The sequence below is a fragment of the Chiloscyllium plagiosum genome, chromosome 36 (assembly GCF_004010195.1).
Source record: "Chiloscyllium plagiosum isolate BGI_BamShark_2017 chromosome 36, ASM401019v2, whole genome shotgun sequence".
NCBI classification, from domain to species: domain Eukaryota; kingdom Metazoa; phylum Chordata; class Chondrichthyes; order Orectolobiformes; family Hemiscylliidae; genus Chiloscyllium; species Chiloscyllium plagiosum.
Window position 1 is genome coordinate 8581830 of NC_057745.1, and position 15808 is coordinate 8597637.

Sequence of the window (15808 nt, forward strand, 5' to 3'; positions counted from 1 at the left end):
TTCCTGACCTTGTTATAGACCCACTTCAAACATGGACAAAAGAGATGAGATAATAGTGATGTCCCTGATATCAAGGCAACATTACATCAAGTATTTCAGGAGGGAGCAATAACAAATCTAAAATCAATGGGAATTCGGACGACAAATCTCCATTGATTGATGTCATGCCCAGCACAAAGTTGGGGTTTGTGGTTGTTGAGGTTACATCATCTCAGCTCCAAGACATCTCTGCAGGAGTTCCTCAAAGTGGTGTCCTCTGCTCAACTATTTTCAGTAGCTTCATCAATAACCTTCCTTCTGTCAAAAGGCCAAGAGGAAATCATTCTTAACTCTTCAGACACTGAAGCATCTCATGTTCATGTGCAACAAGACCTGGACAATATTCAGCCTTGAATGGTAAGTAACATTTGCATTATATAAGTGCCAGACGAAAGTGAGGACTGCAGATGCTGGAGATCAGAGTCAAGATTAGGGTGGTGCTGGAAAAACACAGCAGGTCAGGCAGCATCCGAGGAGCAGGAAAATTGACGTTTCGGGCAAAAGCCCTTCGTCAGGAGTGAGGCTCATTCCTGATGAAGGGCTTTTGCCTGAACGTCGATTTTCCTGCTCCTCGGATGCTGCCTGACCTGCTGTGTTTTTCCAGCACCTCCCTAACCTTGACTACATAAGTGCCAGGCAATGACAATTTCAAACAAACGAAAATCTGATCATTGACCCTTGACTTTCAAACATTATCATCACTGAATCCTACATTGTCAACATCATTACCATTGACCAGAAACTGAACTGGACCAGCTGCATAAATACTGTGGCTCCAAGAGCAGGTCAGAGGCTAGAAATTCACCTTCCATCCTCACTCCCTTCACCACTGATGTACGGTGGTAGCAGTGTGTGCCATCTACAAGATACACTGCAATAACTCATCCGACTTCCTCTGGTGGTACTTTTCATATATCCAGTACTGAGTAGGAAGGATGCCGGGATAAATCTAAGATTAATAAAACCACCTCCAAACAATATTCTATTATCAGAAGTATTAGCAAGAACACTTTGATAGGCAATAGTTCACCCAAGAGGCTACATTGCTGTAGTAATGCGGTGGAAATCAACAGTTTCTCTAGCACCATTTGTTATAATAATGGCAGTCAGGAATTGAGAAGTTGCTAAGTTTCCAAAAGAGTTCAATCAACTTCGTTTTTTATTGTCATTGATATCAGTGCTTAAACAATTACTTAGATTCTGATAACTGTAATTTATGCCCATCTTGGATCATCTGTTCAAGTCCATATATAGAGTTTGGTTACACAATCTATCTAATACTCCAGTGTGGTGCCATTAGATTTCTACATTATTGGAATTTCAGGGTTTTTTCAAAAATTAATTCATGGGACACAGTCATCACTGGCCAGGCCAGTATTTATAGTTAACCTCTAATTGCCCAGAGGGCAGTTGACAGTCAACCACATTGCTGTGGGTATGGAGACAAATGTAGACCAGACTGGGTAAGGAGGACAGATTCCCTGCCCTAATGGACTTGAGTGAACTAGATGGCTTTTTCCGACAACCACTTTTATGTCATCGTTAGACTCTTAATCCCAGATTTTTATTGAACTCAAATTCTACCGTCTGCCATAGCGGGAGTTGAACCTCTGGATTAGTAATCTAGTGATAATACCACTAGGCCATCGTCTGCCCTAATTGAGGTGAGACAGTGCCTCAGTGAACGTCTATGGTTCCTTAGCACTATACAAGATTAGAACAATGTCCTGCAGCCAAAGTGTTTTGCTTAATATTGCCACCAGAGAGGGTTAGCTGATCTGATGGTGCAATCTTGATCAGCACACTGAGTGCTATCTTTGTCTCCTTAATAACTCACTTTCAGGGCAAAAGTGAGTCCTCACCATTGTCACAAAATTGTTGCCAGCCTCCATGAAGACTGTGAAGGGCACTGATGCATCAACCTTTGCGATAAAATAAATATGTTGGGTAACACAAATGTTTGATAAAGTCAAAGGGTAGGTTCAATAAACTTGAAAACAGCAGATCAAATCTATGGTTATTTTCTGCAACATACAAAACTCAAGTGAAAAATCAGAATGGGTGTCGCTCAATGAGTCCATGGTAAATACAGGGTTACAGGGATAAGGTAGGGGGCTCTTTGGAGGGTCAGAGCAGACTTGATGGGTCAAATGGCCTCTATCTGCACTGTATGGATGATATGATTCTTTATGATTCTAAATGGGTGGAAATTTAAGGTGAGTCTTCATCTATTTTTCTCATCGGTTATGTCTACTTCTTCCTATCAATCAGGTATAATTAACATGGGAATTTATCCTGTTAATTCTATTGGAGTTGACAGTAATTTTAATAAAGTTTATGAATAACATATGTTTTCTGAGTATGAAAGTTGGTAAGATTCACACTATCCAACCAGAGCGTAATGGGAGATCCAGAATAGGCCAAGGATTAGCTTATGCAGAGCCCTGCAAGATTTCTTGGTGGAAGAGTCTTCAAGGAGACACTTAAAGGAGGAAGAGAGATGGGCAGGACTTTGTATTCCAGGACTTCGGCCCAGGCAGAGGAACGGCTAGCCATGAATACACCAGGGAGATCAGAATCAGGAGAATGGAGAATTGGGCTAGATTGGGCTGGATTGGGCTTGGGCTCAAGAGATGGACAGAGACAAGACCATGAAGACAAGGTATAAAGAGCATTAAAAAAATTTAAGTTCAGAATTTTAAATCTGATCTTGAAGGATATACTAAGCCGTACAATCAAACAAAAATATATTGTGTATGGTTTGTTAAACTGTGTGTGTGATTGGCAATTCCTCTTGAATTTAGCTGAATTCTAACAAAGTCCATCAATCACAATTAGTCCACCATTTATCATCATTGAAATGGTTAGCGGTTTATCAGGGCAGAAAGCTATGCGTGATTTGCAGAGAAGTTCAGGCCGCTGCTAAATAAGCTGTGACTGTTTTCAGACTGCTCTAAAGCTCCAATTGGCACCTTAAAATGACTCTGCATCATTATATGTTCTCCCCTCATTACCCTCAATCAAGCTCCTAATGGAATTGTCATCCATACCATTATAACTGACAGGGCTTCTTTGCTTTCAAGACTAGTGCATGTTCACAATTATCTTTAATGGTATAAGTTACCTCTGGTGTACCTCTTTAAATTCTATCGTTATACTTAATGAAATTATTACAGGGCCCTGAACTTTATGTGCTCCTGTGTCAGCTTTAGACCAACTGGAGTTAGTCTGGGGCTATTCGTAATTACAATATAATAAGATCACAATAAATTGACCCAGTTACAGTTTAAAACAAAGCCTGTAAGTATGCTGAAGGAACAGATGTAGGCTTAGTTATTTAAATGTCGAATTTGTTAAGCCCAGCAGGATAGAGTTGGCGTTATTGACCTAGTGAGGGAGGGGAGGAGGGGAATATCAGCCAAAGTTAGGGGTCGTGTGGCTGGAACAACAGAAGAGAAGTACTGTATTTGTAAATGATGAGGAAAGAAGGGGTGAAATGAGCGATAATGAACAGGAGAAGAAAGAAGTGAATGCAGAAGACAGTGAAGCCAATGTACAGGAAATGGATAATAATAAATGGAGAACAAAAGACAAGAAGCAGAAAACCAGAAACTGAAAGCAAAGTTTTCGAAGGAGAAGGAGATGGTTTTGTAATTCACTGGAATGGAATAAGGAAGGAGATTGTTGATTTGCCTGAGGAATAGCAAATAACGTCAGTGTTATATCAAATTAAACCCAAAAAGGTTCAAAATGATGATTAATGATATTTCCAATATGTCGTAATATTTACAACAAAATGTAATGTGCTGGGATATTGAAAGCCTCAGTGGAATGATGTAATCAGTAAATAATGATTAGTCTTAAGCAGATCCAAGCTTGAGTAGTTAATTAGAACTATTGATTTATTACTACAACTGGTAGCGAAATAGAATTTTTAAATTATGCTTTCTAACAGGAAAAACAACATTGTTACAGATCTAAGTTAAAAATCACACAACACCAGGTTATAGTCCAACAGGTTTAATTGGAAGCACACTAGCTTTCGGAGCGACGCTCCTTCATCAGGTGATTGTGGAGGGCTCGATCGTAACACAGAATTTATAGTAAAAATTTGCAGTGTGATGTAACTGAAATTATACATTGAAAAATTGATTGTCTGTTCAGCCTTTCATTTGTTAGAATACAGTGAAACTATCACTGTATTCTAACAGATGAAAGGCTTAACAGACAAACAATTTTTCAATGTATAATTTCAGTTACATCACACAACAAATTTTTGCTATAAATTCTGTGTTACGATCAAGGCCTCCATAATCACCTGATGAAGGAGCGTCGCTCCGAAAGCTAGTGTGCTTCCAATTAAACCTGTTGGTGTTGTGTGATTTTTAACTTTGTACACCCCAGTCCAACACTGGCATCTCCAAATCATTGTTACAGATCATTTACATGACAGCGTCCTTATGGAGTGAACCATAGGTTAGTGCAGCACATGAGGAGGCCAATCAGCACATCAAATCTGTACTGACTCTTTCAAACTGAAAGCTGGTTCATCCCACTCTACCACCCACTTCCCCAAGACCAGTTTATTCTGTTCCCTTTTGTACATCCCTACTGTATCTGTGAGTACTGAAAGAGGAATAATACTCTGGGGAAGATCTGTTGGCAAAGTTCTCATCTGAAACATGTTTGGCTTTTCAACTGAGGAAGCATTTGGATGGTGGCTCTTCCTCTCCAAGTCTTCCCACCAAGAACAAAGTCTCCTGCCAGTTACACCAATCACCACTGGTATTTAAAAAAAATACATTTGCATTGCATTGCCATTTTTTGGTTGGTCTTTCATTGGATATAGGTGAGCAAGGCCAACATTTATTGCCCAACCTGAATTGCCCTGGAGATATTTACCTAATCAACCTTTTCAATAATGCTATTACACACCAGCTTGAGGAGGGAGGACCTGCACACAGGCCTCCTGGTCTAGAGATAGGGACACTACCAGCAAAGCAAGAGAGACCCCTCTATGAATTGCTCTTGAAATTGTCAGGTCATTTTAGAAGGCAGTGGAAAATCAACCACATTGTTGCAGATCTAGAATCCCATTGGTGATCTAGAAGGCCATTGGTGATCTAGAAGGCCATTGGTGATCTAGAAGGCCATTGGTGAACTAGATGGCTCCCCTCCTTACAACAATCAACTAAAGTTTAATCTCACTAGTAATTAGAATTCCTATTTAATTCACTGAATTTAAATGGTGCAACCAGCCATCAGGTTGGGATTTTTACCCATATCCTCAAACGGCATACAAATTACCTATGATGGCCCCCCTGGCCTGGTGGGTTAAAGAGCCTGTTAAATGTATTTTTAAGGTGAGAGGAGAAAGATTTAAAAAGGACATGAGGGGCAATGTTTTTATACAGGGAGTGGTTAGTCTGTGGAATGAACTGCCAGAAGAAATGGTGAATGCAGGTACAATTACAACATTTAAAAGATATTTGGATAAGTACATGTATAGGAAAGGTTTGGGGGGATATGGGCCTAATGCAGGGAAGTGAACTCTCCTTGGCTGTGGTCTCGAAGGGTCATAGTGAGGCAGGCAGTCTGGGGCTGGAGGCTCAAGTGAGGAGATTCCTGAGGGGCTTGTATGTGACTCCTCCTCTGGCTGGGGGCATCCTGCAATCGCCCTGTCTCCTAGTGAGGAAGGGGCACCTGGAGTGTGTGGCCCTGCGGCCAGCTCTTCTGTCCTGAGGGACCAATGTCTGGAGCGGTGGAGTGCAGGTGTGTGCTCCTCTCCAGCAGACCCTGAGGGTGCTAGGACTGGCCCTCCAAAACAGCTGCCAACCTGTCCATGGAGACAGCCAGTCACATGACTTGCTTCAGCTTCTGGACAATGAAGTCGGTTGGGCCCTACCTCCCAGCCTACTGCTCCTGCTCCTCCCTGTGCATGTGGGTGAAATCTCTGATTACTAACACCACGGGGTCCTCTCCAGCCTAAAGCTGAGCAGGTGCCACGTCCCTGGCTGCCCTTTGGGTGTGAGCGACCTGAGGAGTTTCTTCCTCGTCCAAATGTGGAGCTATCATTGTGAAGTGCTTCCTAGAGTGCGCGATCCAACATTTTCCAACATAAACATTCCACACTGGCCTCATTAACTCCATATCATGCCCTACAGTGGCTCTCTGATCTAATACCATTCTGATTCTCCCACCTACCGCAGCCACAAATACTCAGTGTTTAGGGCCATATGTAAAAGGCTACTGCGCACCCAGTCTACTGCTGGCTGTCTGGAGTTGCTCTGGCTGATTAAAGATGTTCTCCCTGGACATGGCAGTTGGAGAGAAATGGGTACCTCACTTGACAGTCAGGTATCTTAGTGGGCAAGGTATACACATGAAGATTGGTGCATGTCCACGTGGATCAGCAGAGGAGGTCAAGACCACAGACCCTGCCAGCTTGATCAGAGCTTTCTACCTTCTTAGGGGCAGCACGGTGGCTTAATGGTTAGCACTGCTGCCTCACAGCACCAGGGACCCGAGTTCGATTCTAACGTCAGGCAACTGTCTGTGTGGAGTTTGCACAATCTCCCCATCTCTGTGTGTGTTTCCTCCAAGTGCTCCGGGTTAAGTGGAATGGCCATGCTAAATTGGCTCATAGTGTTTAGGGGTGTGTAGGTTAGGTGCATTAGTCAGGAGTAAATGCAGAGTAATAGGGTAGGGGAATGGGTCTGAATGGGTTACTCTTTGGAGGCTTGATATGGACCTGTTGGGCCAAATGGCCTGTTTTCACACTGTAGGAGTTCTATAATGTGGTCTCACCGAACTGTATCATAGCAATGTTTTGTTCAATATCTCTTGTAATAAAGGGTAGTATTCCATTTGTCTTCTTTCAACATTATTACACATCTACTTTGCAATGTGTGCATGTAACACTAATCAGGTTTCTAGGATTATACCAGGACTGTTCCATTTAATGCAGCACAGACCCACAGTAATCGACTGCTGGCTCATGCTGTGCCAGGAAAGACTACATGCCAGCTACATGGCAAACCAAGCAAGAATCTTAAATTGGTTAATAGTGTAATTATTAACACACTTGGGATTGTATAGTAAGTGCTGTCCATTATTAGAATCACACCTTACCTTGGACATTATAGGCAGAATCTTCACAAGCCCTGAGCAATATGGCTATGGTGAGAACTTTTGAAAAATCAGGTGAGATACCAAGCATGGCCCTTTGTAACATTGAGTCCGACTTTAGATTTTCCAACTGTGTCCCTGACATCGAGGTGAGATTCTCACTTGTAAATTGAAAGAGATCTACTAATGGGGATTATCACAACTAGCACCCTCATTATTACTTAATTTCACCTCACTAATATGCACTTTCTGCCGATGGAAATACAAAACCGAGGATTTCTGCTATGAAGGTCCGAGTGGGTACTTGGTAACTCCAGCTTGCTGCATGTTCCATTGGCCCTTCATCTTGAGCACCCAGCAACAACATCTCAGACACAGCCCATGGGCAATGATGAAACAATTTCCCCCTGTTGATGGATGCTGACATTGGACCCCTGCCAGGTCTCCGCATCACCACAGTATATCTCCACTCCACCTACAGTACACCTCTGCTTTTCATGCTGGACTTTGGAGTGCATTGAGTACAAGATCAACAGCTTTGACAGTTTCTATTTTTAGCAATATTCAAATGAGTGAGACTTGAATGACTCATTTCCATCGTTTATAGAAATCAGTTGAAGGGGGTAGTTCATCACCAGTGAGTCACGTCATGAAGTTATTGCACTCTGTCTGTCGAAAAGCCATTGGAATAGAAGCTGTATTTTTCTAATCACTTTAAAAGGAATTCTCAGGAACACATTTGAAAAGAAATGCAGAATTTGTCTTTTTCATGTTGGTAATGTGGTAGAAACATAAATATCCCAACAGAAGTTTTGATACATTTTCAGCAATGCATAAATAAATGGCATGGACCGGAGATTGAAAATGAAGTGGGGGTAAAATCTCAGAATTGGACTTGGACAATAAATTCCAAGAGCAGACTGAGTTGGTGTGCACCTCCGTGGATCCAAATCCAGTACATCAACCCAGAAATATCTAACTCTGCTTTTAGAGTTTGCCTAGTTTTCTTCTGGACTCACTGCATCCACACCACCTCTACACATCTTTTAGTTCGTTTATCTCCATCGATGCTATCAACTCCTTCAGCTATCTATCCATCACAATATATTCTGGTCTGTTGTGGTTCTGTTTGCCGAGCTGGGAATTTGTGTTGCAGACGTTTCATCCCCTGTCTAGGTGACATCCTCAGTGCTTGGGGGCCTCCTGTGAAGCGCTTCTGTGATGTTTCCTCCGGCATTTATAGTGGTTTGTTTCTGCCGCTTCCGGTTGTCAGTTCCAGCTGTCCGCTGTAGTGGCCGGTATATTGGGTCCAGGTCGAGGTGTTTGTTGATAGAATCTGTGGTTAAGTGCCATGCCTCTAGGAATTCCCTGGCTGTTCTCTGTTTCAGAATATACTGGCCACTGCAGCGGACAGCTGGAACTGACAACCGGAAGCGGCAGATACAAACCACTATAAATGCCGGAGGAAACATCACAGAAGCGCTTCACAAGAGGCTCCCAAGCACTGAGGATGTCACCTAGACAGGGGACGAAACGTCTGCAACACAAATTCCCAGCTCGGCGAACAGAACCACAACAACGAGCACCCGAGCTACAATTCTTCTCACAAACTTTGAATATTCTGGTCTGTACAGCTCTGCAGCCTATCACCTGATGCATTTGTCTAAAAATAGCCAGTTCTGTCACTTTGACAGCTGTTGCTGAAGTTGTTCCAAAAACTCACCCATTCAGTGAGGACCGAAAGCGATGTCTATGGTCTCAAATGTTTCATGCGGTTCAAACTTGGCAACATCCTCTTCCTGTTTAATACTGGGAAAGGGCACAGCAAAGTTGAACCGCTGAATGAGAACTAGCTCATCATTTTCAGAAAGTATTCAAAATGATTTATCACATGTTTAATAGCATCATTAATTCTGCTACTAAACTATTTCTGTTTATTTACTGTTTGTTAACAGTGTGGGTATAATTCAAGTGGGTACTGTTTATGGTTCGGTTGTCTATTAAGGCAATATAAAGGCATAAGTGGATTAAATCATAGAATGAAAGAAAGTTGCACACTTCAAACTCATAGATTAGTAAACCTGGTACTAATTTGTTCTGAGACAAAAAAAGACTGTAGATGCTGGAATCAAAGATGGACAGGCAGGAGACTGGAAGATCACAGCAAGCCAGGTAGAATCAGGAGGTGGAGAAGTGGACATTTTGGGTGTAACCCTTCCTCAGGACTGGGGGTGGGGTAGGAGAAGCTACAGATAAAGGGGGTGGCGGGGACAGGGTGATGAAGTGGGGATAGGTGAAGACAGGTAGAGAGTACGACTTGGTTGGTCAATGGGAGGAATGAATCCAGTTGGTGAGAGGAAGGAGCGGAAGGGAGGGGGAGGGGCTGGAAAGGGAGTCAGGGGATGGGAAGGGAGGTTATTTGAAAGTAGAGAACTCAATATTGAATCCTCCAAGCTGTAGGCTGCCCAGACGGAAGTTAGGTATTGTTCTTACAATTTGCAGTGTGGTTCGCTGTGGCAATGGAAGAGGCTGAGGACAGTCATGTTGGAAAGGGAGTGGGAAGGGGAATTAAAATGGGTAGTGACTGAGAGGTCAGGTTGGCCCCTGTGGGTCTGGCTGAGATGCTTGATGAAACGTACCCTGAGTTAACGTCTGGTCTCTCCGGTGTAGAGAAGAGCACTGGATATGGTAAACTATGTTGGAGGAGTGGCAGGTGAACCTCTGTCTCACCTGGAAGAACTGTTCAGTTGAAGGTGAAGGAAAGAGATGTGCCAGCAGGTTTTACATCTTTCTGGTTGGAGGGGAAGGTACTTAAGGGATTGGAGTGGGGTTGGTGGGGAGAGCAGCGTGAGCCAAGGATTGGTAAAGGGAACGGTCCTTGTGGAAGGCAGAGAAGGGTGGGCAGAGGAAGATATTCTTGGTGGTGGGGTCTAATTGGAGTTGGCAGAAGTGTTTAAGGATGATGCATTGTTCTATCTCTCATTGCATAAAAGCCTTTTCAATTGTGAGACTGTATCTTACTTAAGTGTCAAGCTTAGAGTGGTGCTGGAAAAGCACAGCAGGTCAGGCAGCATCCGAGGAGCAGAAAAATCGACGTTTTGGGCAAAAGCCCTTCATCAGGAAATGAACATTGGCAAGACCTTAGATCCAGTCCACTTTTGGAGAAATTCACTAAATAGTTTGCTCATTCTTAACTTGCTTGAGAGTCTAACTATATTGTTGATGTCCCTAGTTTGGTATTTGTTGTACTTTTCTCTCAGACATATAATTAAATGCTTGGTAGTCCTAAAAGAAGACTAAACATTGAAGCCTTTGGTCTCACACTCACCAAAACTAGGATGCAAGAAATAGACTGAGAAAGGAAAAGGAACAGAATAATAAGACGCTGTTGTTGATTGGTTGGGCTATCACTGGCAGAGAGAAGCAACGAGAATAGTGAACTGTCACTGAAAACAGGAAATGCCAGAGATCACAGCGGGTCAGGCCGCATCCATGGAGAGAGAGCAAGCTAACGTTTCAAGTCTAGGTAACACCAGTTAACTGTCAATCTTCATTCTCAGAGCAGACAGGTAGATTCTGATTGGTCAGGATGTTGCCGTGGAATTGCAGCAGAGTTTGATTGTCTCCATGACTCTGCTTTAGTAAAAAAAAGTGCAATGTATGTGCAAGTTCATGTTGCCCATGTAAAACAAAGATTTGACAATTTATGCATGTAGTCCCAACTCATTATCTGTGTAACTCTTTGCATAATCAGATTTAATAAATAATTTCCAACAGCAGAATACCATCTAATGACGAATATTCTCTCCTGAGATTTGAAAGCATGGGATGGTTGAGTACGAGCAGCTTGCTATCAGTGTGCATTGTCAAAGGGGTGTGTTGTTTGAGTTGGTTCTCCAGTCACTAGGATGTATGGCCTACATCCCTTGCATTACACTGACACTGAAACTCAGATATCACTTCACTCATTTGTTGGTGAGCAAAGCGCCTTTGTGACCCGAGGTATAATAATACCTGTTGCATTGCATTCTACCCAAGAGTCTTTTGGTAGCCAGAACTTGCATATTGCTGAAAAAAAGGTGCATTTTGTTGAAGTTTTTTTGTCTTGAACACATCAGGACAATTTGCAAGAAATTCAAAAGTAAAGGCAAATCAAAATTTAGACTGTTTGACAGAAGAATGCTGATTGGCAAATGGGTATTGATTGGTCAGGGCATTGCCTCAGCAGTTAATGATGGCTGCCAGTTAAGTGCCAAGCTTTGTTTAAATTTTAAACCATACAAGTTGACTCTGATTGGTCAAGGCATTGCCCTGAAAAATGAATGGTTAGTGAGTTGCAGATGACACCAAGATTGGTCATACAGTGGACAGTGAAGAAGGTTGTCTAAGAGATCTTGATCGATTTGGGTCAATGGGCTGAAGAGTGGCAGGTGGAGGTTAATTTGGATAAATGTGAGGTATTGCATTTTGGTAAAACACACAAAGGCAGGACTTACACAATTAAAACTAGGGCCTTGGGTACTGTTGTAGAACAGAGAGACCTAGAGATTCAGCGACTTAATTCTTTGAAATTTGCATTACATATATATGAGGTGGTTAACAAGGTATTTAACACACTTGTCTTCATTGCTCAGACCTTTGGGTATGGGAGTTGAGACATTATGCTGAGGTTGAACAAACGTTGATGAGGCCTCTTCTGGAGTTCTGTGTCTAATTCTGATTGCCCTGTTATAGAAAAAACATTATTAAATTGGAGAGGATTCAGAAGAAATTTACCGGGATATTGGCGGGAATGGAGAGTTTGAGTTATGGGGAGAGGCTGTTTTGGCTGGGACTTTTTTCACTGGAGTATAGGAGATTGTGGGGTGTCTTGTAAAGGTTCATAAAATCATGAGGGGTATAGGTAAGGTGAATGGGCAAGTTTTTTTTCCTGGAGTGGGGGATTTCAAGACTAGGGGGCATATTTTAAGGTGAGAGGAGAAAGATTTAAAAAAGATTTAAGGGGCAATTTTTTTTACACAAGGAGTGGTTGGTGACTGGAATGAACTTCCAGAGGAGGTGGTGGAGGCGTGTACAGCTACAACATTTAAAAGACATTTAGATAAAAACATGAATAAGAAATGTTTGGAGTGGTTTAGTTTAGGATTTTGGTTGCCATGGACTGGTTGGAGAGAAGAATCTGTTTCTGTGCTATTTGACTCCATGATTCAATGAATCAGTGAGCATGGCTTTATCCAGTTTGTTAAGTTGGAAACAATGCATTGTGTGTACATGTTCTTTCCCTCTGGCCCTACATGTAATTCCTAATCCTCAGCAATGTTTTTGACTCTTAAGTACTCTCTGAAATGGCCTAGTAAATTACTTAGTTCATGGGCAATTATGAATGAACAACAAATGGTGTCCTGGTCAGTGACTCACTTATCCCAACAAAGAATAAAAAGACAGAAGCAAGCATGGTGGCTCAGTGGTTAGTGCTGCTGCCTCGCAGCAGCAGGGTCCCAGGTTCGATTCTAGCCTCCGGGACTGCCTATGTGGAGTTTGCATGTTCTCCCCATGTCTGCGTGGGTTTGCTCCCACAGTCCAACGATGTTCAGTTCAGGTGAATTGGCCATGCTAAATTGCCCATAATGTAAGGTGCGTTAGTCAGAGAGAAGTGGGTTATGCTTTGGAGGGTCAGTGTGGACTGATTGGGCCGAAGGGCCTGTTTCCACACTACAGGGAATCTAATCTAACTTAATAGGGGACACTAACACAGAGAGAGGAAAAGTCTTCTCTGCAGATTTGAAGATCACATCAGCAGTGAAACAAAACAGTTCAAATTAGATTTCAAGCCAGACTTGGAAATAATTTTACATTTTTTATTACAGTGATGAGCCACAAGAGATCAATATTTAAGCTAGTTAAACTACATCACTTTCACCAATTGTCCTCAAATTAAATTTGCTATTTATTTCATGTAGTATATTATCTCAGCATCATAACATTAAGCCTTTATAGAGAGAAATAAATTGAACTCCCGGCATGTTACAGTTTGGTTTTCGGAATTTGACTAATTAAGCAATTATCATCCTTTTACTTTCTTTATTTTAAATGTTAATTACCAATCCAAGAACATAACACCAAATGGTTAGAGCCATTAAGTCTATTCCAAGAATTATTGTTCTCAATATTAACCTTCCAAGGTGAGGTGGTGGAAGGAGCTTAAATAAAACCTTGGGAAATGCTTTTGATCGCATCTCCTTTCCTTTCCTTTAGTTGATCATATGGATGCACATATAAACATACCAGTTAGAAGCAGGTATACATTATCCAACAAATCGAGCCAGCGGCAATTCTAGAATTCAAGCTCTGGTCATCCCATTACAGGAAGGATGTGGAAGCATTGGAAAAGTTGCAGAGGACATTTAGTAGGATTAGATTAGATTATCTAGAGTATGGAAACAGGCCCTTCAGCCCAACAACTCCACACCGACCCTACGAAGAGTAACCCACGCAGACCCATTCCCCTACCCTATATTTACTTCGACTAATGCACCTAACACTACAGGCAATTTAGCTTGGCCAATTCTCCTGACCTGAACATCCTTGGACTGTGGGAGGAAACCCACGCAGACACAGGGAGAATGTGCAATCTCCACACAGACAGTCACCTGAGACAGGAATTGAACCTGGGACCCTGGTGCTGAGAGGCAGCAGCGCTAACCACTGAGCCACTGGTCTGGAGGGAAAGTCTTAAGAGGAAAGGCTGAGAGACTTGGGTTTGTTATCATTGGAAAGAAAAACGCTCAGAGGGGATTTTATAGAGACATACAGGACGATCAGAATATTAGATAGGGTAGATAGTGAGAATCTTTTTCCTAGGATGATGATGTCAACTTGTACGAGGGGGCATAGCTACAAATTGAAGAGGAATAGATTTAAGACAGATGTCAGAGGCAGGTTCAGAAAGTGGTAATGGCATGGAATGCCCTGCCTGCCAATGTAGTTAATACAGCCACATGAGGGAGATTTAAACAATCCTTGGATAAGCACATGGATGATGGTGGGATAGTGTAGGGGGATGGGCTTAGATTAGTTCACAGGTTGGCACAACATCGAGGGCCAAAGGGCCTGTTCTGCGCTGTATTGTTCTATGTTCTAATAAGACTGTAACCAACCTAATTGTGAATTCAACCCCATTGTCCTGCCTTATCCCCAATACTTATTGATCCCTACGTCATTTAGGAATATATCTACCTCTGCTGTAAACATTTTCGATGACTTTGCCTCCAATTCTATCTGAGGAAAAGAAACAAATATGAACACACTGGGGTCACAGCTGATGCTAATCTTTCCACGCCCTGATCATTGACATTTCCTTCCATGTCTTCCCTTCCACATACATCCTCCACCAGCCTAGAAGGTCACAATGCCACACCTTCTCATTGTGATGAGCCAAGGCATGCTTCAGGGTCCTCCCTTGCTGCTGTTGTTCCGCCCTTGACACCAGCAATCCTGTCCATTTGTCCACCACGCAGGAGAAAATGGGAAGCAAACCTTTTGGTGGGTTTGGCAAGACATTCATATCCTCAGCGAAAGCCTCTCCCCACCCTCTTCTTATCCGTGTAGGTATCAGGGCCATAAATTGAACCAATTGTTTAATTGCTGTAGGGCCCAGTTTGACCTGTTCCTTCCCCCTTTCAGCTTTTCAATAAATCATTGTTACACATGGATCAGGAGTGGGATTGTGCACTGGTTTTGCTCTTTCTGTATATGTTGTGATAAACTATAACTTCACATGATGTGGAGGAGCCGATGTTGGACTGGAGTGGATGAAGTTAAAAAACACACAACACCAGGTTATATTCCAACAGATTTATTTGGAACCACTCATTTTTGGATCACCTGATGAAGGAGCCAGTGCTTCGAAATAAACCTGTTGGACTATAATCTGGTGTTGTGTGATTTTTAACTTTATAACATCACAATCATCATTCCCTCCTTGATCATCAGCTAGCATAATATATTGACTTTGGATGGGATAGTTTAGATAGTTTAGATGCATAGATTAACCAGAAAGAAATCATGACTAACATTACTAAACTATCAAACCAGATTTCATAGACAAAGTTTGGATATCCTTCATAGAACATAGGACATAGAACATTACAGTGCAGCATAGGTATTTTGGCCCTCGATGTTGCGCTGATCTGTGGAACCAACTTAAAGCCCATCTAACCTACACTATTCCATTTTCATCCATATGTTTATCCAATGACATTTTAATGCTCTTAAAGTTGGCGAGTCTACTAGTGTTGCAGGCAGCGCATTCCACGCCCTTACTACTCTCTGAGTAAAGAACCTACCTCTGAGAACTGCCCTATATCTATCACCCCTCAATTTAAAGCTATGTCCTCTTGTGCTGGCCGTCACCATCTGAGGAAAAAGATTCTCACTGTCAACCCTATCTAATCCTCTGATTATCTTATATGTCTCAATTAAGTCACCTCTCAACTTTCTTCTCACTAATGAAGGAGAAAGTGAGGACTGCAGATGCTGGAGATCAGAGCTGAAAATGTGTTGCTGGAAAAGCGCAGCAGGTCAGGCAGCATCCAGGGAATAGGAGAATCGACGTTTCGGGCATAGAAGGACTTATGCCCGA